The sequence below is a fragment of the Ursus maritimus genome, unplaced genomic scaffold (assembly GCF_017311325.1).
Source record: "Ursus maritimus isolate PB19 unplaced genomic scaffold, ASM1731132v1 scaffold_20, whole genome shotgun sequence".
NCBI classification, from domain to species: Eukaryota; Metazoa; Chordata; class Mammalia; order Carnivora; family Ursidae; genus Ursus; species Ursus maritimus.
Window position 1 is genome coordinate 30,287,575 of NW_024424453.1, and position 26,885 is coordinate 30,314,459.

At 40.7% G+C, this 26,885-nt stretch overlaps 1 protein-coding gene across 2 annotated transcripts in view; it reads left to right on the forward strand.

The window, feature by feature from the left end:
- CPNE4 (copine 4) overlaps positions 1-26,885 on the forward strand; it is a 474,248-nt gene that overhangs the window by 288,768 nt on the left and 158,595 nt on the right. The window lies entirely within an intron of this gene.

A 26,885-nucleotide genomic window follows, 5' to 3' on the forward strand; every position in this document is an offset into this window, starting at 1 on the left:
ACTAAGGCTTCACTCTCCAGGATAATTGAGTTTAACCACAAAAGGAGAGTGAAGATTTGATGGAAGGGGCAGGAGTCATTTATTTTAAAAATGAGTTTCCTTTTGAAGTGAACATCAAAGTTGCTAGAAAGATCCTTAATAAAAATGAGCGTCATGAGGGGTCACTATTTATATTTCACCAAGCAGGGAAACCTCATTTGAGTTCTATCATTTGCTCCTTAATTGATTGACTATAAATAGTAATCCAGTCATTTATTTCCACTCAAAAGGCCTCCTAATTTGTTCATTTGAGCATTAAAGCAATGCTAATGCAGATTTTCATCTCTTCTCAGCTGGAGAATCATGATTTTTTTTTCTTAAAGAAACGTCCAGACATCCTACCTGCTTCCATTTCTACTTCTGTCTTTGCTTCTTCCTCTTCATGGAGTTATTGAGAGTTAACCCAAGACATCATTGTGTGTTGGTAAAAGTCCTGGGGTCCTAAGAGAGGCAAATGGAAGGAGAAACAGCAGGAGCACAGAACTGCAAAGTTCCCAAGTTGCAGGTGTCACCTGCCTCAGGTATCTGATTGAGCTTGACCCAACCGTGCCATGGCCTGTGGTTCTCGAGCCACACCCTGCCCACCGCCAACTGATAAAAGTGCCCAGAAGCTTCCTTTCTTGTGGAGCTCTGCCTCTGTGACCCCCAATCTTTTTCATGTAATACCATTCCATTATTCCAGACAATATGCTCAGGCTGTTCGTGAGCTTTTATTTAGAAATTCCATTTTTCTCAAGTGTTTTATGACATTGTAAACCTGATTAGAAATGAGGTTGGTCATTGAAGTGGAATCACTCCATATGTCAAGAGACCTTTCTGCATTTCATCTGCTATACACTTTTTTCTCTGTCTTCCTCTCCCTGTTTCCTCCCTCTTTGGAGAAAAAACCAAATCTTACCCCAAGTCTCAGGCTTGGGAGTTCTGATCTCATTCAGGCCCTGAAGGCTCAGATTCTACCCCAAATGGACTTACCTAGGCGTATTCTCATTGAGGAAGTTGTGTCTTTTCCTTCAGGGAGTTCTTGAACAGGAAGAAAAGTCAGTCATCTCCCTGAATCTCCTCTTGCCTTGACCAAGCTCAGATCCCCCATCTGATTCACCATCCCTTTGGTCCAATCACCACCTGAAGTCACCACCTCATGAGAGCAGACAGAACTGGTAATCTCATTTTAGGAAAAAAAGGGCTATTATTTTCACTTCCAAATTGCCCTTTTGAAAATAAAAAATTGTCATATATTTAAACTTTCCTCAGAATGAAATGTCTGGTTGCTCATAGAGTACAAATGAGAACTTCCAAAGCTTGGCTTGGCAAATCATCCTCAAGAGCAAAATGATTTATCCCATCCCACGAAATATACAAGTGGGCATGCACCCTTCACCTTGAAGGTGACTGAGGTGATCTGGGGGGTGAAAATGGGGAAATGGCCAGGCTTTCTGCTACATGTGGGGCTAAGATTTAGGTCACCTAAAGTGAAGTTTTAGACACATGTCACATGGAACCTAGGTTTGATTAGTGAATGAGGAGCTGTCAAAAGTTTTGTCTTTACAAACAGTTTGCTTTAAGAAAAGCATCAGATTCAAAAACCAAATCTGCAACTTAATAGTTAAACATCCTCAGACCAGTTATAAACCTCCCCTGAGCCTCTTTTCCCTCATCAGCAAAATAAGGGAAAGGATGCCTACTTCACAGGGATGTTGTGAGAATTAAGTTATATATGGACATATAAGGTCTCAAAAAATGTCATTTTTATAATTTCCTCCTATAAATCAGATAAAATCCTATCGTCATAACTTAGTCTTCACTGTCATGCATTTCATTTCAGTAAGATTGTTCTGGAATTAACAGCTATGGCAGCAGTTCTAGAATTGATGGCATTATTTCAATCCACACTATTTTCGTTCTGACCAAGATGAATCAGGGTTGCTAGTGAGATGCTTATATAAATGGGTTTCATAGCAGGTCACAATGACCAGGACATTCTCTTTGTGATGGAGGAAGTACTATTTCAGAAGTGGCAAAGCTTTCTAAGGTTGCTTCTGTAAGATGGACACCCGATAAAGCCATGATATTGACAGGCTTCTTCCCTCCACAGCACCTAAGGTACGTTAGAGTACAGTCTTTGGAATAGCTAGTGAGGTGCCTTATAGATTTATTCACATCGCTAGGAGGAATGGTGCTGAAGTTTCCTCATTTCTCATTAATGTTAATCACTTCCTTAAAGGCTTTCCCTGCAGATATGCTTCAAAGAATCTATAAATTTTCCTTAAGCTCTTGTGCAATTTTCTATTTATCATCCTAGCAATGATGAAGCAGTTAACATAGTATGATAAATAAAACAGTGTTGGTACTTGATTATAGTTGCATATTTTTCTCCCATTCCTCACTTTTATTTGGGATCTGATCCAACATCTTTCTTGCTTGGGCCAATAGCTCCATGCCCATTTGCTCATTTGAATGGCAGGGAGAAGGACAGTTGGTACTACCATTAAATATTAGGACTCCCATTTTATAAATTCGAAGTTGAGCTTTAGGGAAGAAGACATAGTAACTATGGCTTGTCCACAGTAAATAAGAGAATGGAAGAAGGTTTCAAGAACTCAAATTTCTTGACTTCTAGTGACAGCTCTCTTAAGTCAGCTGGCCTATTGGTGAAGATTCTGATGAGAGCCTACCATGGCAGAGGAACATAGGATATTAAACCTACCCTATGTATAAATGGAAGCTGTAACCTGTGGCTCCAAAACCAGTTTGTTGCTTCCCAGGCTCAAGCATTTTAGCATCCATCTGACTGACCTGTTCCTTGCTGCACAGTGGCCTGTGGTGACTATGATTCCTGACTTGTTCCTTCCTTCTTGCCTGGCTCCTTCCATTTTCTGCCATTCCCATTGTCTAAGTAGGACTGGCTAGATTCCACTGGTATCCCAATCTGCTTCATTCTTTCTTTGAGTTAGGCATACTTCAGCTCCCAATCCTAGGCCTCCAATTTAGCCTCTTGCTCTCGAATTGCTAAATCCCTAAGAATTGTCACTGATGGCCTTGTCCCAAATGGGACTTCATAAGGGTCTGCCATCTCCACTGTGGTGACCCTTTCCTGCCATCCCCTGGCCCAAACTAAAGTTGACCAGCTGCCTTCCTCCATTTATCCTTCCCATTCCAAGGCAGAGCATGGATGGATAAAAAATGGAATTTACCTTTCTAGGTGAAGGCACTTTGGAACAACAGGGGTAGCAGCAAAGTAGGAGAAGCTCTGCCCTATGATGGTATGCCTAGGTCCTGGCTGTGGATAATGAGAACTACAACCAGGTAGGCTCCTGTGTGAATATGGTGGATGTTGAGGCTTAAGAATTGATGAGGTGAAAATGGAAGCCTGAGGTAAGAACAAATGTTAAGAAAAACCTACCCTTTTCTCAGAATCTGTTAAGAGAGGACGAAGCAAGTGGAATATATATCTGTTAGGTTTACGAGGTCATTTTTGCTTTAGCATTAATGAATACTTGGAGGCCTAATTACCAAGACAATATTAACACTTCTTGTATTTGACAAAAGAGATGCCAAAGTGTTTTAAACACCAAAGCCTTTGGCTTTTTTTTTTTTTTTTTTTTTACTCACTGTCTGTAATAGGCACCCATAAAATCCCAGTGTAACACTCGCACTGGTCTTGGTGGTATGATAATTATTGCATCAAGCGGACTTAGATGAGTTTATTGTCATTTTTTCAAGAGGGAATGGAGATTTTATGCAAGCATACCATAAAGAATTTCTCTTGGACATGCCAGGGAAGTTTTGCATTTTGAAATTGGGTTGGAGAGTCTCTCTGGAAAATGTTTTGCCATGCTAGCAACCCTGACAGTCTCCAGGACAAGAATGCCTAATGTGATGGGACAAATGATCCTAATATGATTTATTTAATAATGATATAATAAAGTAGACATGTGGCCTTGGTATTTAACAAATCCCATTATAAAACACACAAAGGAAGTAATCAACACTAAAATGTGCAAATTCTGAATAGATCTGATGCCTGGCTTCTGAATATTAAGAAACTTGTCAAACTTATTGTGTCTCCTAGCAAGGCAGCTCTCAGATTTATGGCTCCTGAAAACCCAGTATAACAGTAATCGATTTGTAATTGTTTTGTATTCTTTCATCCCTTCAGGTTGTAATGGAGACAGTGGATGGAATATCAATTAACTCCTTGGGGTCAATAGGAGTAAAGTCAGTAGTAGCACTTTTGAAATTATTATTATTATTGTTATTATTATTATTATTTTTTTACAAATTTACAAAAGGAGAAAAGAGTTGATTGTGATGGTCATCTGTCACAGGCCCATGTAGCTATTCGCACAGTAGTTGCAACCATTGCGTCCTCCCCGTGGAGGTTTGACCTTAGTTTAGTGTGTGTGGTCCTATAGCAAATGACGCGCCCACAGTGACTTTAGTGGCTCAGTAATTTACAGTGGACCAGGCTAAAAGAAATAACTTTCCATTCTGTTGATTAAGTAGTTAGGTCCAAACAACTGAATGAGTCCTTTGAAAAAGTAATAAAACAAATTGAAAAAACAAATCTTTTAAATTTTACTCTTTAATCATTAACAATTACTTGATAATGGAATGTGTACGCCTGTTGGGCACTGCACAACTTCTCAAACCTTGAAATCATATTTGTATCACACCACTCTCATTTCCTGTTCCACATTTTAGCAACTGCCAAAAATCTAGTTTCTTCAGGATATCATGACATTGAAAGAAATGAGGTAGTGTGATCTAATGTTGAAATGCAAACTACTTCGAGTTAGTAGGTTGCAAGACAGCTAATAGATATCAAATATCTCTGTATTTCTCTTGAAAATATCCATGTTACCTGTGAGTTCACTGTGGTGCCCGGGAGGGCCTTGGTGTTCAGTTTAGAGCAATGATCTATAGTTTCAGGTCAGAGAGGCACCAAACTTATACAAATTCAACTCTACCATTTTGCCGGTAGAAACTATTCTTGTGTTCAGAATTACGTATTTTTAACACAACATGGTCTTTACATGTAAATCAGTTAATTCAACTCACTCTCATACAAAGAATCAGAATCTACTCCAACATAGGAAGAAAAGTTAGTTGTTTTGGACTTACTGAAAGATATTATATCTATATTTTGCAGGTGATATTCTCAAGTAGAATAGGTATTATTACTCTTGAATTTGAGCCAGCCGATGGGAATTAAATGTTATCTTATTGTTATTCCAATTTTTATCTTCTTGAATAGTAGTGAATTTGAGCATTCTAAAATACATTGGCCATTTGGATTATCATTCTATAAATTGTCTATTACAATTTTGGTGGGAAACTAAAATTTAAAATACAATACCACTTACAATTGTTCAAAAAAAAAAGGCCCTCAAATAGGTATGTGTAAATCTGACAAATTACTACAGGACTTGTATGCTAAAAACTACACAATGTGAATAAGGAAACTCAAAGATCTAAATAAATGAAAATACATGCCATGTCCATGGATTAGAAGATTCAACATAATAAAGATATTAATTCCCTCCAAACTGACAAATACCCTTAACACAATTTCTGTCAAAATACCAGCAAGATTTTTTTGTAGATATAAACAAGATTATTCTAATGGCAAAAGAACTAGAATAACAAAAACAATTTTGAAAAAAAGAAGACTAAAATGGGAGGAATAAGTCTACTCGATTTCGAAATCATCATATAGCTACAGAAATTAAGACTGTGTGGCATTGGCAGTAGGGTAGACACATAGACCCATGGAACAGAACAGAGAATCTAGAAATGTACCTACTGAAATATGCCCACTTGATTTTTGACAAGAGTACGAAAGTAACTCCACAAATGGTACTGGGACAATTAGATATACATACACACAAAAAAATGAACTTTGACCTAAATCGCACACTGTATTAAAAAATTAACTCAAAATGAATCACAGACTTAAATATAAAAAATAAAAATATAAAACTTTTAGAAAAAAAATAGGAGGAAATTTTGGGGATTTAGGGCTAAGTGAAGAATTCCTGGACTTGACACCAAAAGTGTGATCCGTGAAAGGAAAAACTCATACATTGACTTTATCAAAATTAAAAACCTTGGTGTACAAAAGACTCTTAAGAGAATGAGAGGACAAATTGCAGACTGTCAGAAAATATTTACAAACCACATTTTTTTTTAAGATTTTATTTATTTATTTGACAGAGATAGAGACAGCCAGCGAGAGAGGGAACACAAGCAGGGGGAGTGGGAGAGGAAGAAGCAGGCTCATAGCGGAGGAGCCTGATGTGGGGCTTGATCCCATAACGCCGGGATCACGCCCTGAGCCAAAGGCAGACGCTTAACCGCTGTGCCACCCAGGCGCCCCTACAAACCACATTTTTAACAAAGTACTAATATCTTGAATATATTTAAAATCTCAAAACCCTACAGTAAAAAAACAAACAGTCCAATTAGAAAATGGTAAAAGACTTAGAGAGACATCTCACTGAAGATGATATATAGATGGCAAATAAACATGAAAAGATGTTTGGCATCATTAGCTATTAGGAAAATGCAAATTAAGGCCACAGTGAGATATCACTACATATCTATCAGAGTGGCTAAGATAAAAGATAAAGACAGCAAATGCTGTGGGGGATTTGGAAAAACTGGATCGCTCATACACTGCTAAGGGGAATGTGAGATGCCACACTCTGGAAAACAATTTCTAATTTCTTTAGAAATCAACATGCAACTAGCAATCCGACCTAGCATTTGCACTCCTAGGCATTTGCTCAGAGAACTTAAGATTTACGTTCACAAAAAAGCCTGTTCACAGATGTTTATAACAGCTTTATCTGTAATCACTGAAAACTGGAAACAACCTAGGTATTCGCTCATGAGTGGAGTAGTTAAACAAACTGCGTGCATCCGTATCTTGGAATTCTACTTAACCATATAGGGGAACAAACTGCTGGTACATGCAACAACCGGGATGAATCTTCAGAGAATTGTGCTAAGGGAAAAACGTCAATCCCAAAAGTTACATAGTATAAGAGTTCATTTAAATAACATTCTTGAATTGACAAAATAATAGAAATGGAAAACAGATTAGCAGTGGCCAACAATTAAGAAAGATGTGAGGGGAGCACTGAGGGAAGCAGGTGTGGCTATAAAGGGCAGTATGAGGGATCCCCGTGGTGATGGAAATGTTCTGTCAGGGCACCTGCGTGGCTCAGTCAATTCGGGGTCCAACTCTTGATTTCAGCTCAGGTCATGATCTCAGGGTCATGGGATCTAGCCAAGTGTTGGGCTCCATAATCATCGGGGATTCTGCTTCTGTCTCTCTCGGTCTCTAAAATGAATAAATCTTTTAAAAAATTAAATAAATAAAAATAAATTTAGTTGCAAAGTTTTTAAAAAAATCTTTTATCACTGTTGGGGCACCTGGGTGGCTTAATTGGTTAAGTGTCAAGACTCTTGATTTCGGCTCAGTCATGATTTCAGGGTTGTGGGATTGAGCTCTGGGTTGGACTCCTGCTCAGCTGGGAGTCTGCTTGAGATTCTCTCTCTCTCTCTCTCTGCACCTCACCACCACTTTCTTTTTAAAAAAATCTTTTATCAGGGGCGCCTGGGTGGCACAGCGGTTAAGCGTCTGCCTTCAGCTCAGGGCGTGATCCTGGCATTATGGGATCGAGCCCCACATCAGGCTCCTCCACTATAAGCCTGCTTCTTCCTCTCCCACTCCCCCTGCTTGTGTTCCCTCTCTCGCTGGCTGTCTCTATCTCTGTCGAATAAATAAACAAAAAATCTTTTAAAAAAAAATCTTTTATCAGTGTTACAAGTAGACTATTTCCCCTATTTCCATTTCTGGGTACTTACTGTTAAGTAGAGAAAAGTCAATAGCTTTTCAAATTTCTGTATTAAATTCTTATATCTTATCTTTAGGCACATTACCAAATTCTCATATTAATACTGGTAGATTTTATTAGAGTGTCCTGATTCTTTGTAGATATACAATCATGTAATTACCAAAAAAGAGGTCAGTCATTTTAACTGTAATTTTCAATGTATCTACCAGTTAATTTTCTTATTGTTTTCAAACAATCTTTCAAACAATATTAAATAATAATAATAATAATGGGAATTCTGGTCTAATTACTGATTTTAATTGAAATGATTTTATTATTTTATTTATTCTATTTAGATTTGGTTTGCTTCTAGTCATTTAAACAGTTTCCAGGCATTCCTATTTTACTTAGCATTGTTTTCCTGCATCTAGAGATATGATCACATGGTTTCTTTCCTTTAATGTATTGACATAATTAATTATATTGCTAAGTGTCCTGGTACTTAGTTCCATTTGTATCACTAGGATAAACTCTATTTGGTCTTACTGTACTTTTGTATACACTACTGGATTCTTTTGCCAGTGTTTTATTTAGAATTTTCATATCTATATTCCTAAATGAGGTTGGGTATGCTTTTCTATTTTTCTACTATTCTTTATCAGATTTTGGTATGAAATTTATACTTGTTCCATAAAATTAATTGGGGAGCTGTCTAGCTTTTTCTCTGGGCTGGAACAGTTGCAGTAACATGATAAGTATCTATTCTATAAAGGTTAGATAAATCTTAGCTGTGAACCCATCTGGTCCTCGTGCCCTTTTCAGTGATGGTTCTAGAATCACCTTCACCAGCTTCCAGCTTGTCTATAGTTGTTGGTCTGTTCAACTTTTCCACTTCTTAAATAGGTTTCAGTAATTTATATTTTGCCAAAGCAGTCATTTCCCTTTGGGAAATAACTTGCGTGCAATATTCTTTTAATCTTTCCCACATCTGTGATTGTTCTTTTTCTTTTATCTATATTGCAACTGCTAGGTGTTAGTCTGTTTTATTTTACACTATTTTTCAAAAAACCACCTCTCAAATTTACTTATCCTTTCTAATATTTGTATTCCTTGCCTTCTGTCTTGTTGAGACAGAGAGAGAGCGCTTGAGCAGGGGGAGGGGCAGAGGGAGAAGGAAAGGGAAAGAATCTCAAGCAGACTCGAAACTGAGTGCGGAGTGCGTTGCAGGGCTCCATCTCATGACTCTGAGATCGTGACCTGAGCCAAAACCAAGAGTCCCACGTGCTTAACTGACTGAGCCACCCAGGCACCCCAAGATAATCTTTTATCTTGGTTTATCCCTCCTCCTAGTTTCTTGTGATTTATTGATTGTTCTTCCAGTTTCTTAAGATGAATACCGAGTTTCTATATTTTTATTTTTATTCTTTACTAATAAAAACATTTAAGGCTACACTTTTTCCAAAGAGTCCCATAGGTTTTGATACGTGCTTGGTTAGTTGCTTTCTAGATTGTTTGAAATTTCTTTTTACTCCCCCTTTAACACAAAGATTAGCTATGAATTTTGTTTTTAAACTTCAAAGTAAGTAAGATTTTTGTTACTTTTTAATTCTTTATTTCTGTTTTTTTGGATTCGTCATATAAAATCTCTACTGTTTAAACTTTATTAAGTTTCACTTGGTAGTTAATTATAAAGCCAATTTACATAAATGTTCCATTGACATAAAGAAAAACAGTCTCCTATTTAATGAGGATAAGATATGTATGTATGTGTACGTATGAGAATATACATGTGTATGTATATATACATGTGTGTATATGTGTTTTAATTCACATATGTGTTATATGTGTGTATATTATGTGTGTGTAGACACACTTATTTTTTGTACTAGCGAATTCCTCTGTGGCCTTTTTTGTTGTTTATTGCTTATTTATATATTGTATTGTTTATTTATTAAATCTGTTCATTCTGAGATAGGTGTATTGATATCCCCCATAGTAATTGTATGTTTATAGCATTCTCTTGCCAAAGTTTTGTTTCACATATGTACAGATGATCTTTATGTGTGCATGAATTCAGGTTTACGTATCTTTTTCACAAATTGTGGTACTCTGGTAAGTTCCTTAACCTTAAATTCTATCTTGTTTGTTATCACTACTACCAGTCCTTCTAAATTTGTATTTTACTGAATTCATCCCTTAAGGCTTAATCTTTTGTATTTTCTCTAACTGTGCTTCTTATACGTTGCATTAACCAGTTTGTTTAAGCCAATAAGACAGTCTTTGTATTTAACGGGAGAATTCAGTCTATTTACATTTATGCAATGACCGTTCTGTTTATTTTGTTTCTTCATCATATTTTATGTTTACTATTTATTTTACGTTGTTCTCTTTTGTTCATTTTCCTTACTTTTGCTCATCTGATAAAGTTGCTATTCATGTGCCCTCATTAATTTGGAATTTTTTCTCTCTAATTTTCCTTCAAAAAATCAGGCGTGGTTATCAGGAGCTCTGTTTTGACATGTCAAGTTGGAGATACCTGTGAAATGTTGCCTGGAGAGACAGAGTGGGCAGCTGAGTCTGTGCTTAAACCCCCTTGTCCAGTTAGATTTTCACAATTTACTATTGCACATGGGGCATGGGACCAGGGGGAGCAGGTGGGGGGCTTAGAGACTGTTTTCATAGCTCAAGGAGTTTCAGTTTTCCCTCCTATTTAGCAGTAGTTTTGAGGTTCTTTCTCCAGTCTGCTCTGAAAGAGTGAACCTTGAGTATGTACACGGTCTCCCAGACCATCAGGGATGAGTATGATTTTACTTTTAAAGCCTGGCTTCCTAGGAGTCATCTCCAAGTCAGAGCAGCTTAATATTTATCTGCTGTTGATCTGAATTGTGCTTAATGCCCTTGAGCTCATAAGGCCTCCATGTTTTGCTGATGGATCTCTGCGTGGCTTAGGAGATGCTTTGGTGTCTGTCCCATGTTCTGCTCCGCTTGTTCCTGAATGGGTGCAGCTTAGAGCATGCCCCAGCCTTCCTAACCCACCCACCCTCTCCCCACCAAGGACCCTTCCTAGCTTTCCTTTTCCCTAGTTTGCTCTGTTAAGTTTTTGGCTGGTCTGCCAGGTGGCTTATTGCTACTAGGATCGTGGGACTTCCAGCCCTCTCTTCACTGCTCATCGCCAAGATCTCTGTGGTTTTCAACATCAAGGTGTTTAGGAGAACTTCTCCAGGCTTTGTTCAAAGTAAAATCAGCCCCCTTTGGCAGAACACTCCTCTTTAAGTTTTGCTTCTCTGGTTGGGCGGAACATCTGTGTCACTGCACCAAGGTGGGGGTGGGGACAGTGCAGATATATTTGTGTGTCTGATGTTCAGGGTGGACATCTGGGCTTGGGATAGTACTTTGGAAGTCATTGGTTTATCAGTTTTATTTAAAACCATAGGATTGGGGCCAGCGTAGAGATAAAATAAAAGCAGTCCAAGAACTAAGCCTTGGATCATCCCAACCTGGAGAGCTGAGCTAAGGCATTTAGCTGTGAATAGAAGAGTTCTGCCTGAGGCTAAGGCCAGGAAACACTTGGCTCCATCAGCCACAGGCCAGTGCCTCTGGAAGCCAGACTAGACAGATTGCGTTTCAGCACCTCATATGCCTCATCCTGTACCCATATTACTTGCTTATAAACATGCTTTTTTCATCCATCAAGTTTAGCATATGCTGTTGTCTCAAGGATGCAACTGGCTCTATGGGTAGGAAACGAGCAGAATCCGTTCCCGTTCTGACTGTTTACTACCTTGAAGCTGAATCAAGGCAGGCTGCTCTGACATTCACATTTGGTGTAGAAAGTGGTAACTGGGGTATGGTTTAAAAAACAAATCAATAAAACCTGGAACAGAAAGGCTGCCTTCAAGTTCAGCGCTGCCAGGGCCTGAACGTGTGACCTTGGGCGTTATTTAACTTCCACAGGCTTAGTGTCCGGGCCTTTAAAGTGAAGACATTTGATTGTATCTACCTTGCAATACTAGTGTGTTCTGAGACTTAAGTAATATAATGTGGGTACAGTTGCATGAAGTAGTGCTCAATAAATGCCAGCTTCTTTCCTTTCTTTCCATAGAAGCCAGAGAAAAGCTATTAAATCCACAGAGGGGCGCCTGAGTGGCTCAGTCGGTTAAGCATCTGCCTTTGGCTTAGGTCATGATCCCAGAGTCCTGGGATTGAGTCCTGTATCCGGCTCCCTGCTCAGCGGGGAGTCTGCTTCTCCCTCTGCCCCTCCCCTTGCTCGTGCTTTCTCGCTCACTCTCCCTCTCAAATACATGAAATCTTTTTAAATAAATAAATCCACAGACTAATCCCTAAATTTCCATTTCAGTATTTCTTTTCTATCAAACTGTCTGCCTATAGTTATGTTGTTTCAAGGATACCTGAATTTATCTTAATCAGGTATGGTGAAACACGGAGACATGGGAGTAACTGTCATAAAGGAGGAGATTTGCACTCATATTCCCCAGAAACAGAAGACATGCTTCATGCCATACCAGGCCACATGGGGAAGTACTGGGGTCAGTCAGGAGGTAGAGGGGTAAGGAGAAGCATGGGCCAGAGTCTTTACTGTGCTTTTTGTGGAGAAGAATGGGCAAGGCTGGGTAAGCAGGTTTAGGACTGGCTAGTTTGAATAATTTCAGTTATCTCCAGAGAATAGGGGCTGACCCTACTTGTCTGATACCTGTCCCTCGGCTGATCGGGATAGGGGAATCATGGCCCAGAGCTTAAGAGCTGGATAAAGGCGGTTGCTGGGGTTATGAACACTGGATTGGTTGGTTTGCTTATGAAGGGCATGATCCAGGTTTCTTTACTATCTCTAAGAATTAGCCAGCCCTGACATGGACAGTCCCTGCACAGTCAGCAAGTCCCCAAGATGTCAACACATAAAAAATATGGAAAATAAGAAGTCATGATTAATACATTTGTTCTGTTTTGTTTACGTTTGTGCATATGTACTAGACCAAGAAAAATAGACCTCACATTGGATCAAGCAAAACCAGGGAGCTGGAAATGAACCACGGACAATCCATAACCACTAAACTTATTCTCTAGGTAATTAAAAACTATCCATTCTCTGGCCATCAAAGCCAGTTAAAAAAATTCATATTTGGGGGTGCCTGGGTGGCATAGCGGTTAAGCGTTTGCCTTCAGCTCAGGGCGTGATCCCAGTGTTATGGGATCGAGCCCCACATCAGGCTCCTCTGCTATGAGCCTGCTTCTTCCTCTCCCACTCCCCCTGCTTGTGTTCCCTCTCTCGCTGGCTGTCTCTATCTCTGTCAAATAAATAAATAAAAAATCTTTAAAAAAAATTCATATTTGGATTCAGACATAGAATTAGAATCCCAGAGTTAGAAGAAAGCTTAAGAATTGGTCCATTCCTCACCCCTTCCTGCATCTCTTATTTAAATCTCTCCTTCTTCATTCCTGCTAAGCAGTATCTTATTCCTTCTTCAGGTTGTAAGAAAGGTCTTCTCTGTATGAAACCAAAATCTGCTTCATTTTGTCCTCAGCCTGTTAATTCCTGAAAGTCTGATGTCTTGCCGTACAAATACAAAAAAACATTTAGCCCAGCTCCCAAAACAGCTGCTGGATCAGATAAAATGTGCATAATGGGCTTTCAGAACTGATGAAGAGTCACTTGTATTTGTCATACATATGGTACATCTAAAGATCTCACTTAGGAGGATTTGTTTTCCGTCTTGCTTTCTCTGAGCAGGAATGGCTCCACTGTAGGCACCCCAGTGCCTACACAGAATGTCCTTCCTGTGCACTCAAGGCTTTCCACAGAATAAATGGGACCCTGAGTAGGACATCTGTAGTATAAATTGGACTCCATACTTTGCGTTGGTTGACAATGTATCTAGTTTAAGGCTGAACCCCTAGGACCTAGTTCGGTGCTGGAAAAATCACATGCACTCATTAAATCTTCATTGAGTGAATGAAAGAATGCATAGAAATGAGTACAAATTGCTAATCAAAAGCATTTGTGGAGAACTCACTTTAGTTGAATAAATAAGACATTAGAAAAGAAGGTTTGGATTGCTATTTGAAGTGAAAACACAGTTCTCCAGGGGGCGAAGGTTAGGCACTGAAATCACTGATGTTGCTCCAAGAAAGCAATGTTTTGGATTACATTTCCTGAGCCCTTTCACCTGTTGAGCAAGGAGCCAAGACAGGGCGCCTGTGTAGCGTCAGGGTGAGAATGGCATCAGGAACTTAGCACAGAGCCCATGGGCAGCTGTCAGCACACTCCAGATGTTACTGATTCGCTACTTCTTTATAGTCATGAGAGTGCCCAACCCCGTGCTTGTAAAACGTAGGCCTGCAATGAAGACTGATTGTGGGTGATCATTTTAATGATGATGATGGCGATGGTAGTGTGATGGGAAAGTGCGTCACTTAAAGATCTGGCTCCGCTCACTAACAGCGCTTGTGCCTAGGGAAGCACCCAAAGCGCAAACTCTTCAGTTTGACAGGACTACTGACAAACGCGTGACTGATGCTACAACAGCAGGAGAAGAGGCCTCTGAGAGAGCCGTCTGCCCTGTAGAAGAAGCATCGTGTGCTGTACGTACATGAGTGTGGAAAGACAGGGGAAGTGGACGTTAAGGAATGGAGGGAGAAAAAAGAAAGAGAAGGATTTTTACCTCTTCTAATAAAGATATTATCTTGTGATAGCCTTGGAATACTTGCCATAGGGGCGCCTGGGTGGCTCAGTCGTTAAGCGTCTGCCTTCGGCTCAGGGTGTGATCCCGGCGTTCTGGGATTGAGCCCCGCATCAGGCTCCTCCGCTGGGAGCCTGCTTCTTCCTCTCCCACTCCCCCTGCTTGTGTTCCCTCTCTTGCTGGCTGTCTCTCTCTGTCAAATAAATAAACAAAATCTTTAAAAAAAAAAAAAAAAAAGAATACTTGCCATAAAGAATCAGTCTACCTGAGTGGTTGGCAGTGAATTGAAAATCTGTTGAGATTAATTTTCTGGTTACTCATCCTTTTCATTTATCAAAACCTCTCTCTCTGATATTTACAAGGAAAGGAAGACGAATAGGAAGGGGAAAAATACACGTTTGGAGAGCTTTGTGGTATGTGGAGTAGCTTGAATCTTCTGGGGCAAAGGGGGAGCTGTCATTGTCTATAATAGTCTAGAACATTCTAGTATTCAGCGTACTGAAGGGTAGACTGAAGCCCAGACGATCAGAATTAAACAAAGAGAATATGCTTCTACAATTTGGGATGTCCGTCCTACCATGCTTTCTCTCAACCTTGTGTGAGCAGCTTCAACTTCTAAATTAACAAATACAGTAAAATGTTGGAAATTCCTGGGCCTTAAGAATAAGTCTTTTAGAAGGTAGTAGAGCAAAACATGATATTTATATATGTATATAGATATATAGAGATATCTCTAGACTGATTTATATCTATATCTATATCTATATCTATATCTATATCTATATCTGTATCTGTATCTGTATCTGTATCTATATCGATAGATAGAAATGGAGCAAAAGGAGTGGGTGCTAACTGTTGGGTTGCAGTGAAAAGAGGATCCAGGTATGTAACTAGTGACTTCAGATGGACATCGCCCCAGATTTGTCACCTACCAGGGCCTGTGATGTAGGGCTAAAGAAATCTGTTTGGTCTAAATTGACTGTGGAAAGAGGGTCAGGGGCCTGTGGCACATATTGAAATCCACCCCAGGCAGAGAAGAAACTCATTTCTCTCTACTACTGTACCTATTTTCATAACACTTTAACGCAAACTCCTTAAATATGTTTTGTTGGTTATTTCTGAGAAGAAAAGGAGGGTTTTAAAAGTTTGGAAAATACTAGAAAAGTTAACACATTTCTTTGCTGCAGAACTCAAGAGCCTTTAATATAAACTCTGCATGATGGCTTTGTAGGAAAAGGGTATAGTAGGTAGGACTTTCGAAACTCACTTGACAGCAGAATGCTTTATTTCCAGGAGCCGCTTGAAGAGCTAGTGTATTATAGCACATGCTTCAGGAATGCTGCTTTGAAGTATTCCCATTCAAGAGACACGCAGTGGTGTCTGACCATCTCTTAGCTGGCGATTCATGTCCGGCTTGGTACAAGGACCTCTTTGATGCTGTTGTGGGGAGGGGGCTAGCCCAGTTCTTGGTGTGGTCTAGTTCCATAGTGTTGCACTCTTCAGAGAACTTGTTTTTTAGAACTTTGTTTTAGATGTTGCGGGGAATTAGTTCCCATGGATAAAACCACACACACACACACACACACACACACACACACACACAAGCCTGGGGGTGCTTGGGGGTTCAGTCAGTTAAGCGTCTGACTCTTGATTTTGGCTCAAGTCAGGATCTCAAGGTCGTGAGATCAAGCCCTGCATCAGGCTGTGCCTGAGCATGGAACCTGCTTTAAATTCTCTATCTGCCTCTGCCTCTGCCCCTCCTGTACTGCTTCCCCACCCATGCCCCCGTGCATGCTCTCGCACTCTCTCTCTAACAAAAAAAAAAAAAACCAACTCCCCCCACCATTACACACAAAAATGTCTCCAAAAACAAACAAACGAACAAAGGCTGAGTGTATGCGAGTTTTTTTGTGTATTAAACTTTGATACTAAAACACCGGGCCCTGGATCCTGTAAGTTGTGTAGCTGCATAGGAAGTCATGGAATAAGTCTGGTGTGATGAGATGGAGCACTGCACTAGGAGTCAGAGAATCTAACTGGATCCACATCTCAACTGCTAGTTTGTAGCTTCCTGAATTTAAGAATGTCATTTTAATATCTTTGGGCCCCAGGCTCCTCTTCTAAACGTTGAATTGCCAGAGTAGAAGAGGAATGACATACATGTGACACATTAGCCACTCCTACCTCCTTGTACACCCAGGGCAGATACTGCTAAGCGATCAGTCTTCTCACCAAATACAGAGGTAGCCTCAGGTACCTTCATAATACCACATTCCCACCAATCACTCTGAACTGAGAGCAGGATGAAAGTGGCTGCCATTTTCATACTAGATGAACTAAGAATCGGAGATCTGAGATTATTGCTATCAGCAACATATACTTCATGAAAAAAGCAAAGTTTCAAGAGAGGTAAGCATTTCAAGAGATGAATGAGGGAGTGCCACGGGCAGAAGGCTGATGTGCTCTTCCCAACCCAGTGACAAAACTGGAGAAGAGTCACCTGGATCATGTGACTGATTCACAACTTGGACATTTGGGAATTGACTTACAAGCAGAATGGGTATTGGTAATTCTAAAGGAGTTAGGGGGGGAGGGAATTGGAGCCCAGGGGGCTGACCCCAAGCTCTGGATATCCTCCTCTCCTTTCTTCCCCGCACGTGGACCCCTATTACGAGGAGGGTGGAGGCCGGCCTCGGTGAGTCCGCCTGCTCATTGTGCTGCCTGGTGAGCATGTTAGACTTGGGATGCATGTGCAGCACCCTGCAGATGAGTTTCTCTTCACTATTTCAAACATCAATTAATAAGAAAACTAAGGCTCTCCAGCCTCGGACGACCTTTCCAGAGGACTCCACAGCTGTGACAGAGAGACGAGATGGTGGGAACATCCTGTTAATAACCAACATCTGAGTGAAGTGCAAATTGCTTTACACTTGTGTGGGATTAGCCTCCAAGCTCCTGCATGAGGAGGATCTGACAGTAGCTGCAACTTGGAGTGACCTGCAATCCAACACCTTCCCACTCCCGATCCTGGCAGCCTCTGCCTGCTTTTAGCAGGCGGGCGTGAATTTTGTGAGGCAGTTTCTGATTGCTTGATATTTATGTGCCAGCGTACAGCTGGAGTGGGAGGTAGAAAGCAATTGATTTAGGACTGAAAAACGCCATTTGTGTTATAGAATCTTCTTATGTCCTCTTCCCTTAGAGCATCCGGGTTCCTCCTGAGCCATTCTGAAGGGGCTCTAAGTGGAGGAAATTTGAAGAGCAAAATACAAAAGGGGAGGGGGGAGAAAAAGTTTGAAGACTAGGAAAGGTGCACCGGACACTCAACAGTCCCACTGAAAAAACTTTAGGGTCTGTCACCCGGCTGAGGGTGTTAAAGATTGTTTTCCTCTCAAAGAGCATTTGGAGTATTGAGTTTGGGAAGGGCGCTTCTTAAAACCACTATGGTCAGAGGGTACCTAAATAGATTTGTTTTCTTCAAGAGAAATCCCAGGAAAGAGGGTTAGGGGAAATCCCAAGTGGCTCCGTCACTTAATAGCTGATGACTTTGGGCAATTTAACCTCTTCGACCCTAAGTTTCTTCATATGTAAAATAGTGGTAGTGGTAATCTGTGGTTGTTGGGATGACTAAGTGGAATAACATATGAGAAGTGGTTAGGACAATGCCTGGTGCATACTAAGTACTCAGTAAATGTTCCTTATGATCGGTTATTTGAACACGGTTGGGGAATAGGATATTGTGGCTAAGAGGAAGTTACCACATGAATCCCATATGGACTACCACTTTTCAAAGTCCTAAAATATCATAGAATTCACTCATCATGAGCCACCAGACTGGACACAGTTTCATCTCCTCTTAGTCTACAGAAGGCTCTTCTATGTTTTTGTAGTATCTTGGACCATTTTTAAGAGCATATCTGAATCAGAGTTCCAGCCAAAAAAAAAGATATGTTAATAAAGGGACCATTTATAGCTGCATGGACAAAGTTAGAGGGATCAGCAACGGATGCTGAGATGCTCTGGGACTAGCAGTAGTAAAAGCTACCACTAGGCTTACTGGGCAGGCAGAAATAGCAGTGTTACCGGAATCCAGTGCGAGCTAGAGCCTTGTAGGGAGAGATTCTAGGAGATCTGTAGGGGGAGTGACATAGTCACTGCCAAAATTGCAACCTGGGGCAGGGAGAGGGTAAGAAAAACACACCAGCCCCTCATTCCTCCCACTTTGTGATCTCTTACTGGTGCCTCCCATTGGCTGAAGGAGGCAAGCTGCCAGAAAAATCCAAACGAAGCAAGCAGGCCAGTTTCTTGGGCCACAGAGCAGAGCAGAAAGATCTGGAGATGCAAAGGAGAATAACCACCACATTCACCAACTCTCATTTCGCAAATTGGGAGCACACCATTAATGAAGTGCTCAGCTGGATAAGACATCCAAATAAACCAACCCATAATGTGGTTATTTCACTAAATCTTGATGTCCTATAGCAAAATGAGCAGCAGTCAAAATGGCAGTTTCCAAAAATTGGAAATGGACCAGTACACCAAGTCTGATCCAGGGGCTGGGGTGTGACACGTGGAGTAGATCCCACAATACTTTGTTTCCTGGTCTCTGTGTACCCTGGGGCTGAGCCATAAAGGCTGGTAATATAGTATTACTGGTTTTCAAACTCAACTGTGTACATTGGTTAAGATTTTTAAACTACTGGGTAGTTTAGCCATACCGTAGAATGGGTAGCTTGTGAACAATGTAAATTTATTTCTCACAGTTCTGGAGGCTAGGAAATCTAAGATCAAGGCACTGGCAAATTCACTACCTAGTGAGAGCCCTCTTTCTGATTCATAGACTGCCAGCTTCTCACTGTGTCCTCACATGGTGGAAGGGGCAAGGGAGCTTTCTGGGATCTCTTTTGTAAGGGGACTAATTCTATTCATCAGGGCTTCACTCTCATTGAATTAAAAATTCAGTTCCTCAGGTCCACTAGGCACATTTCAAGTGCCTAATAGCCACATCTGGCTAGTAGCTACCATACTGGACCGCGCAGATATAAAACATTTCCGTCACAAGGGAAATTTCTATTATATAGCGTTGGTACCGTGACAAAACCCCCAAGCTGAGTGGGCTGGGGCTCAAGGCAATGAGATGTGGAGAAGAAATCAGAAAACTAAGCCACACAAACTGGGTTCTCACATCGGAGGAAAGGAACAGCTGTGAAGGACAAAGAGGCATTCAGCACAGGGAGGCATATTTGAGACCCCTGCCAGAATGCTGACTGAGTCAGGATTGGCTCAGGTCTGTCTGGATGGAGCCAGTAGCCTAGAGGGACTGGGGAAGACAACAAAGGAAGAGAAAGACCCAGAACCCGTCATTGTGACACTTGAGACCTTTCCGAAGGTGCTTATAGGGTCATGCTCATCTTATTTACTTCTGAGCACCATACTCCTGGGCAAGGTGATGTGATTTTACTGTCCACTATCAATGGCACAAGCCTGGAGCCACATCAGGTAGTAAAAGGAGGCAGGTTCACCTCCAGGGCTCCATAAATAGGACCCAGCTGACGCAAGAGCCCCTGTTACTTGAGAGCCAGGTTAAGTGTATAGCAGGAAGGTGAAGGGAGGGTTCCATCAGCAGGGAGAGAGACATTTGTTTTTGTTTTTTTTAAATAATATTTTTTATTATATTATGTTAGTCACTGTACAGTACATCCCTGGTTTTTGATGTAAAGTTCCATGATTCATTACTTGCGTATAACACCCAGTGCACCGTGCAATACGTGCCCTCCTTACTACCCATCACCAGCCTATCCAAGTCCCCCACCCCCTCCCCTCTGAAGCCCGCAGTTTGTTTCCCAGAGTCCACAGTCTGTGAGAGACACTTGTAATCCCGAACTACTTACTCAGTTTAATCTAGAGCATTTGGAGGTTTTACCGTGGTGGGTGAAGAGTGCCTTTTTGGAGGTAAATCTGTGAGAGAAGCCAGGCTGGATGTTTCTTGAGACAGGTAGAATGGTGTGTTAGTTTACAAGGGGTGTTGTAACAAAGTACCACAGACTGGATTAAACAATAGAAATATATTCTCTAACACTTTGGGAGGCTAGAAGTCCAAGATCAAAGTGTGGCCAGAGTTTGTGCCCCTGAGGGCACCGAGGAGAATCTGTTCCATGCCTCTCTCCTGGCTGCTGGTGATTTGCTGGCAACCAGTAGTGTTCCTTAAAGTGTAGGCGCATATCTCTAATCTCTCCCATCTTGTTCAGATGGCATCTCCATGCATGTGTGTCTGTGTCCAAATTTCTTCCTTTGTAAAAGACCAGTTGTATTAGGTCAGGGCTTACCCTCCTCTAGGATGACCTCATCCTTATTTAACAAATTCTTCTGTAATGACTCTATTCCAAAGAAAGTCACATTCTGAGGTACCAGGGATTAGGACTTCCACATATGAATTTTGAGGGATATTATTCAATCCATAACAAATTATACAGTAAAAAGAACATATATTTTGGAGTCAGACAGACTGGGTTTGAGCCTTGCTTCTGCCACTGCTTTTCCGATGCAGTTTGATTTTATTATCTGCAAAATGAGGATGATATATGTAATAGAATCATTTGTAAAGTGATAAGTCAGTGATAAAATGAAACCCTTTCATGTATCACCAGTTAAGAAAAAATGCTTCCAATCAAACAATGCCATATCATCAATTATAACATGCATTCCAAGTTTAAATACGTTACATTGTGAAATAAAAGTATGTTTTAAAATCAGTGAAGGTAGGGACTCCTGGGTGGCTTAGTCAGTTAAACGTCCTACTCATGATCTCGACTGAGGTCATGATCTCAGGGTCATGAGATCGAGTCCCACATCAGGCTCAGCGCTGGGTAGTACTGGGTGTGGAGCCTGCTTAAGATTCTCTCTCTCTCCCTCTGCCCCTCTGTGTTGCCCCTCTCTTTCTCTCTCTCTCAAAAAACAAAAAACAATAGTAAAATAAAATTAATGCAGGTAAAGACCAAAGATGACCTATAAAGTGCCTCCTGTGGAGAGGTAAGAAGAGGTACAATTAGGTGCGTCATTTTTTATTCGCACCCCTTCCTTTGCCTGAGCAGAAAAGTTGTCTTCGCCATTGGTCACCACCCAACTTGCCATCCATTTCAAGAAGGAATGAGATAATTTACTGGGCAGGGGTCAAAAGAATTCCCTAAGGAGGTGGCTTTTATGAAGTGTGCTACTTCCACAAAATTTTCATGATTGCTTCAAATAGGAGGTATCTTCCAGAGTTTCTCTGTAGGACCCCACTCTGTATTCATATGTTGGCTACGAAGTACATTCACATGGATGGTTCTGAGAACCAGATAGAAAAGTTTCTCTATTTGTTTAGTTAGGGTGGGGGAATCCTTGAGTCTCTCTGGGGCCCATGATGTATTTCTTCCCCAGTACCTGTTATCTTTGGGATAAGGGCTTGTACTTCTCCAGAAACCTTAGACCACTCAGTGACTGATATCAGTTTGGGCTCCTGCCTTTACCTTCCCCCACTAACAGCATCACATTATATAACCTTCACAACCTTCACCTCTTTGCCAGCCCTCGGAAGCCCAAGGGTGCAGACAGCCATTCTGTGCAGAGTCTTGAACTGTTGTTGTTGTTGTTGTTGTTTTTAAGATTTATTTATTTATTGGAAAGAGAGAGAGATAGAGAGAGAGAGAGTGTGTGTGTGTGTGTGTGTGTGTGTGTAGAAGGAGGGGCAGAAGGAGAGAGAATCTTAAGCAGGCTCCACGCCCAAGCTCTCCTTGATCTGTTTCTTGATAACATACTGACTTTGTCCCCTGCATAGTCCAATCTCTATGGGTGGTGTTCAGGGCCCCCATTCTATCTCTAATATGCCCAGTGGACAAACCAGATCTGCAGAGGCACAACCATAATGTCACTCACTGACTGCCCTCCACTTCCACATTTTACATTTGTTGTCTGGGTTATGCATTACTCTGAGCAACAGGGTTTAGGTGGAAAAGCTTCAAATTTGCATGACTATATAGCATAAAGGTGAAACACAGACTTAGGAGTTTGACTATCTAGGTTCAAATCCTACCTCTTTCTTGAAAGCTGCGTGAAATTGGGAAAGTTACAGGGTCTCTCTACCTCCCAGAAAGAGGGGATAATAATAGTACTCACTTCATAATGTTGTCATAAGGATGAAAAGAGAGTGCTTGTCAAATGATTTGAACAGATACTTCATCAAAGAAGATATACAGATGGCAAATAAGCATATAAAAAGATGTTGAACATCATTAGTTACTAGGAAAATGCAAATCAGCATCACAATGAGATACCAGTACACGCCTATTAGAATTTTGAAAGTTAAACATAACATATATTTCAATCCTAGGTATTTACCCAAAAGAAGAAATATAGGTCCCTACAAATGCTTGTACATGGATAGTTATGGCAGTTTTATGTGTAATAGCCAAACTGGAAGCAATCCAAATGGCCATCCACAGAATATTACTCAGCAATAAAAAAGATGAACCTTATAGAGGATACAAACTGATCTAATGGGACAGAAAGTGGATCAGTGGTTTCTTGGGAATGGGGTGGGAAGGGGGGTGAGAGGAAGGAGTTACAGAGGAGCATGAAGAAACTTGGAGGGGCAGTGGCTATGTTCACTATCTTGATTGTGGTCATGGTTTCACAAGTATGTACGTATGTCAGAACTTACTGAATTGCATAATTTAAATAGATGTGATTTATTATATGTCAGTTACACCTAGATAGTTCATTTATTAAGTAAATGCCTATGACAGGGCAGGCTTTTTATAAATATTAACTAGTATACACTTTAGTATTATACTCAGAAATGTTTTAGATGAAATTTTTAAAAGGGCATCTCATCAAAAGCATCACTCAGTAATTGATTCTATCACCATCATACTATACCTAGCTACATTTTCCATTTCTTTTAAGGAATTCTCACAAATAAACCTGAATTAAGGAAAATAGTCCAGGCTTTGAGGTCAGAAGCTGTGAGTTCAAGTACTCATTCTATCATTCCATACCTTATGCTGATATTTGCCCTTGATTTTTCCCAAATACAGAATACTACAAAGTTACATCACATAATTGCTATAAGAATCAAATAAAAAACTGGACGTTAAGCATGTTCTGCAAATTATAAAGCAACATGAATATATCAGTCATTACAACTAGGGAGGAAAGGAGATAAGCGGACTTTTTGAAGGCCAGGTAACAGAAGATCACCAAGATTAAAATAAACTTTGACCAAAAAAAACCTCACAGAAGAGCAAGAGATAGACCCTACGTATCCAAAATTCCCTTACTCTGATAGTCCCACATCAGAATTGACTGGGACACCCTTAAAAATGCAGATTTCTGGGTCCTGCCCTTATTTGATTAGGCAGAATTACAGGTGGTAGAGAAGAGGAATCTGAGTTTCAGAAAAAGCTGTGCAATGGATTCTGATGCAGCTGGTAACACCAGTCAGTGAATGGTCTTTTGGAAACAATCACCTTGATCTTCATGCCTCGCAGTGAGGGACATGAGCTATCCTAGGCTCTATTGCTCCGACTAAGCCTGACTTCAGTCTCCAGAAAAGATAATGCATCTCCCATAATGGCTGGGAGTGCAGAAAGTTTTGAAATATCTTCTAACTAGGCAGTTAGTATTGCAAGCACTTCCTCTACCATCATTCTTTTTCTGAGCTCCTCTGTGCTTTTAGGAATCTTACTGGCTCTGAGATTATCTTTGGAAATTATCTATCTTGGTAATGCAAATGTGTATTTCTTAATTTCTTTCCAACAGTCATTTCCCTAAAAAAAACCAAGTCATTCCATGTTGCATGTTGGCAGCTTGCCTTGGATAGACTGTCTGAGGTGTGTGGCTTGATGCCAACATGAACTTATATCTATGTGGGATTGTCACCTGAAAATCAAGAAGTGAGAAGAAAAGCAGCAGGATTGGTGCACATCAGCCCCTTGTGCCATCTGGGGTGGTTGAAGCACAGGAACAAAGACTGGAATTAGATGGAATTTCCATCTCCTGTCTTATCTCAACCCACCTAGAACTCTATTGTTCCACCCATAAGGAGAGAAGATTACTTTTCTGTGTCTTGAGGATGTCAAATCCGTCTGAGTTAGTTCTCGGGGGTTATTTCAAAATCCTATATCAAAAGGCACCACATGAATATAATTAAATCTCTTATATGGCTCATTATTCTGTGAATTTGGACCAGATGTTGCAAAAATGCTTCTAGTTGTCAAACAGGGAAACTAACCGAGGCAGAAGAGCTTGGAGAGTGAGTGCCCCATCTGAATGGGGCAGTCCCCAATTGTTGCCATGTATGAATGTGGCCCCACGTTGCCTGATATTCTGGTTTTTTTCCAAAGGTGGGAGGGGCAATAAAAATAGTCCTATTTATGGGACTATTTTATTTTATTTATTGTTGCCTTTTATGTTGGCAAATTAAGGGGGGAAATACATTTAAACGGGACCAATAAAACACCTCCAGCTTGAACTTGCAGACTGCCGATTTGTGACCTCTGATTTATACTACTATTCAAAACCATGATCTTTTAACAACTGAAAAAATTATATCAATATAGTAAATCCTTGTACCTATACAATCAGCCAATGACGCATTCAGTCCTATCCCACAGAATGAATATTATATAAAAATGTAAAACTCAGGCAAACCATAAGAGACTTTAAAAAAAAAGATTCATTTATTTATTTAGAGAGAGAGTGAGAGAATGAGCATGGGGAAGAGGAGGGAGAGGGAGAGAGAGACTCTCAAGCAGACTCCCTGCTGAGCACAGAGCCCATCACATGACTCAGTCTCATGACACTGAGATTATGACCTGAGCTGAAACCAAGAGTCAGACGCTCAGCTGACTGAGCCACCCAGGCACCCCAAACCATAAGAGACTCTTAACTACAGAGAACAAACTGAGGATTGCTAGAGGGGAGCCATGGGAAGGGATGGGGTAAATGGGTGATGGTCATTAAGGAGAGCACATATTAGGATGAGCACTGGGTGTTTACGTAAGTGATAAATCGCTAAAGTCTACTCCTGAAACCAATACTACATTATATGTTAACTAACTTGAATTTAACTTTTAAAAAAATGTAAAATTCAGTTCAAATAGAAGCTGAGACTTCAGGAGAACCCAGAAGAGTCAAATAACTGTTGACCTGAAAAATAGCTTATTGAAAAATGCTAATCAATAGTAGTTTGGAATTTGGTTTTCTGTCTGTTGGACAGGGACATAACCAGAATCAGGTTCTCCTTCTCCTCACAACCTGTATTGTCCATCCCCTCAGGAATAGCAGGTGATGTTCCTTACAGGACAACTCTCTCTCACATAGGGCCCATAGGGATGATTGGGCCAGGGACAAAACACTGAGTGCAAGAATGTCAGGGGAGGCTGCAGCAAGAATTTTTTCTTTGCTGGATAACATGTATGTGCATGATATGGTTAAAGACAGTCTTCCCTTCAGTTTTTTGAGAGACTGTTTCTTTGTACTCTAATGAAAGTGCAGGAAATGGTTTTCCCAGTTTTTGCTAATGAATGACACTAGTAAGTATCCACTAGACCATGTTTCCATTTGAAAGCTAAAAGTATATGTAGGCTCCAGTTGATTTGTAAAATATGAGTAATGGATATCTCCAGTTGGGAGATACTGTAAGATCTTGGGTTAGCTATAATTTGGGTTAGCTGTCATTAAGATCTTGGGTTAGCATCCCAGGATATAAATGGTGTTATAAATGGTGTTTTGACATGTGACAGACATAGAAGAAAAGAACCTTAGTGGTAAGGGTACCAGCAAAAACACATGGCATACCCAGAGAGTTTCATCTAAAGGGTTAAACACTTTACAGAAGGATGCTTTCTGGGGGCATGGACAGGGATAGGGGAGCCAACAAAGAATGTGAGGCTTATTAGGGGATAGAAACAGCAGAAAGTCAATACCACCCTATGGTCTGAAGAGTCGAGAGAGAGAGGGGGCATTGTGTTACCAGAACCCACAAAAGCTCCCTCTGTGGAAAGGAATTTACTAGCAGATTCTATGTGTGCAGAGGCACCATGCTGCTGCCAGCACCTCTGTCCTTCCACTGTCTGATCTTCTGCTAAGTCCTCCCCTTGGCTGATTCAAACCAGAATCTAGAGGACAAGGAAGTTCAGGAAATACCATCCAAGGAGGTCAGCCTCCAAGGGCAGGAGTAGGGTGGACAGTGGCAGATATGGATCTGAGAGAGAGGGGCAAATGGAGAGCTATTATCACAGAAGGCAGTGGGAGTCATAACCCATGGAATGTT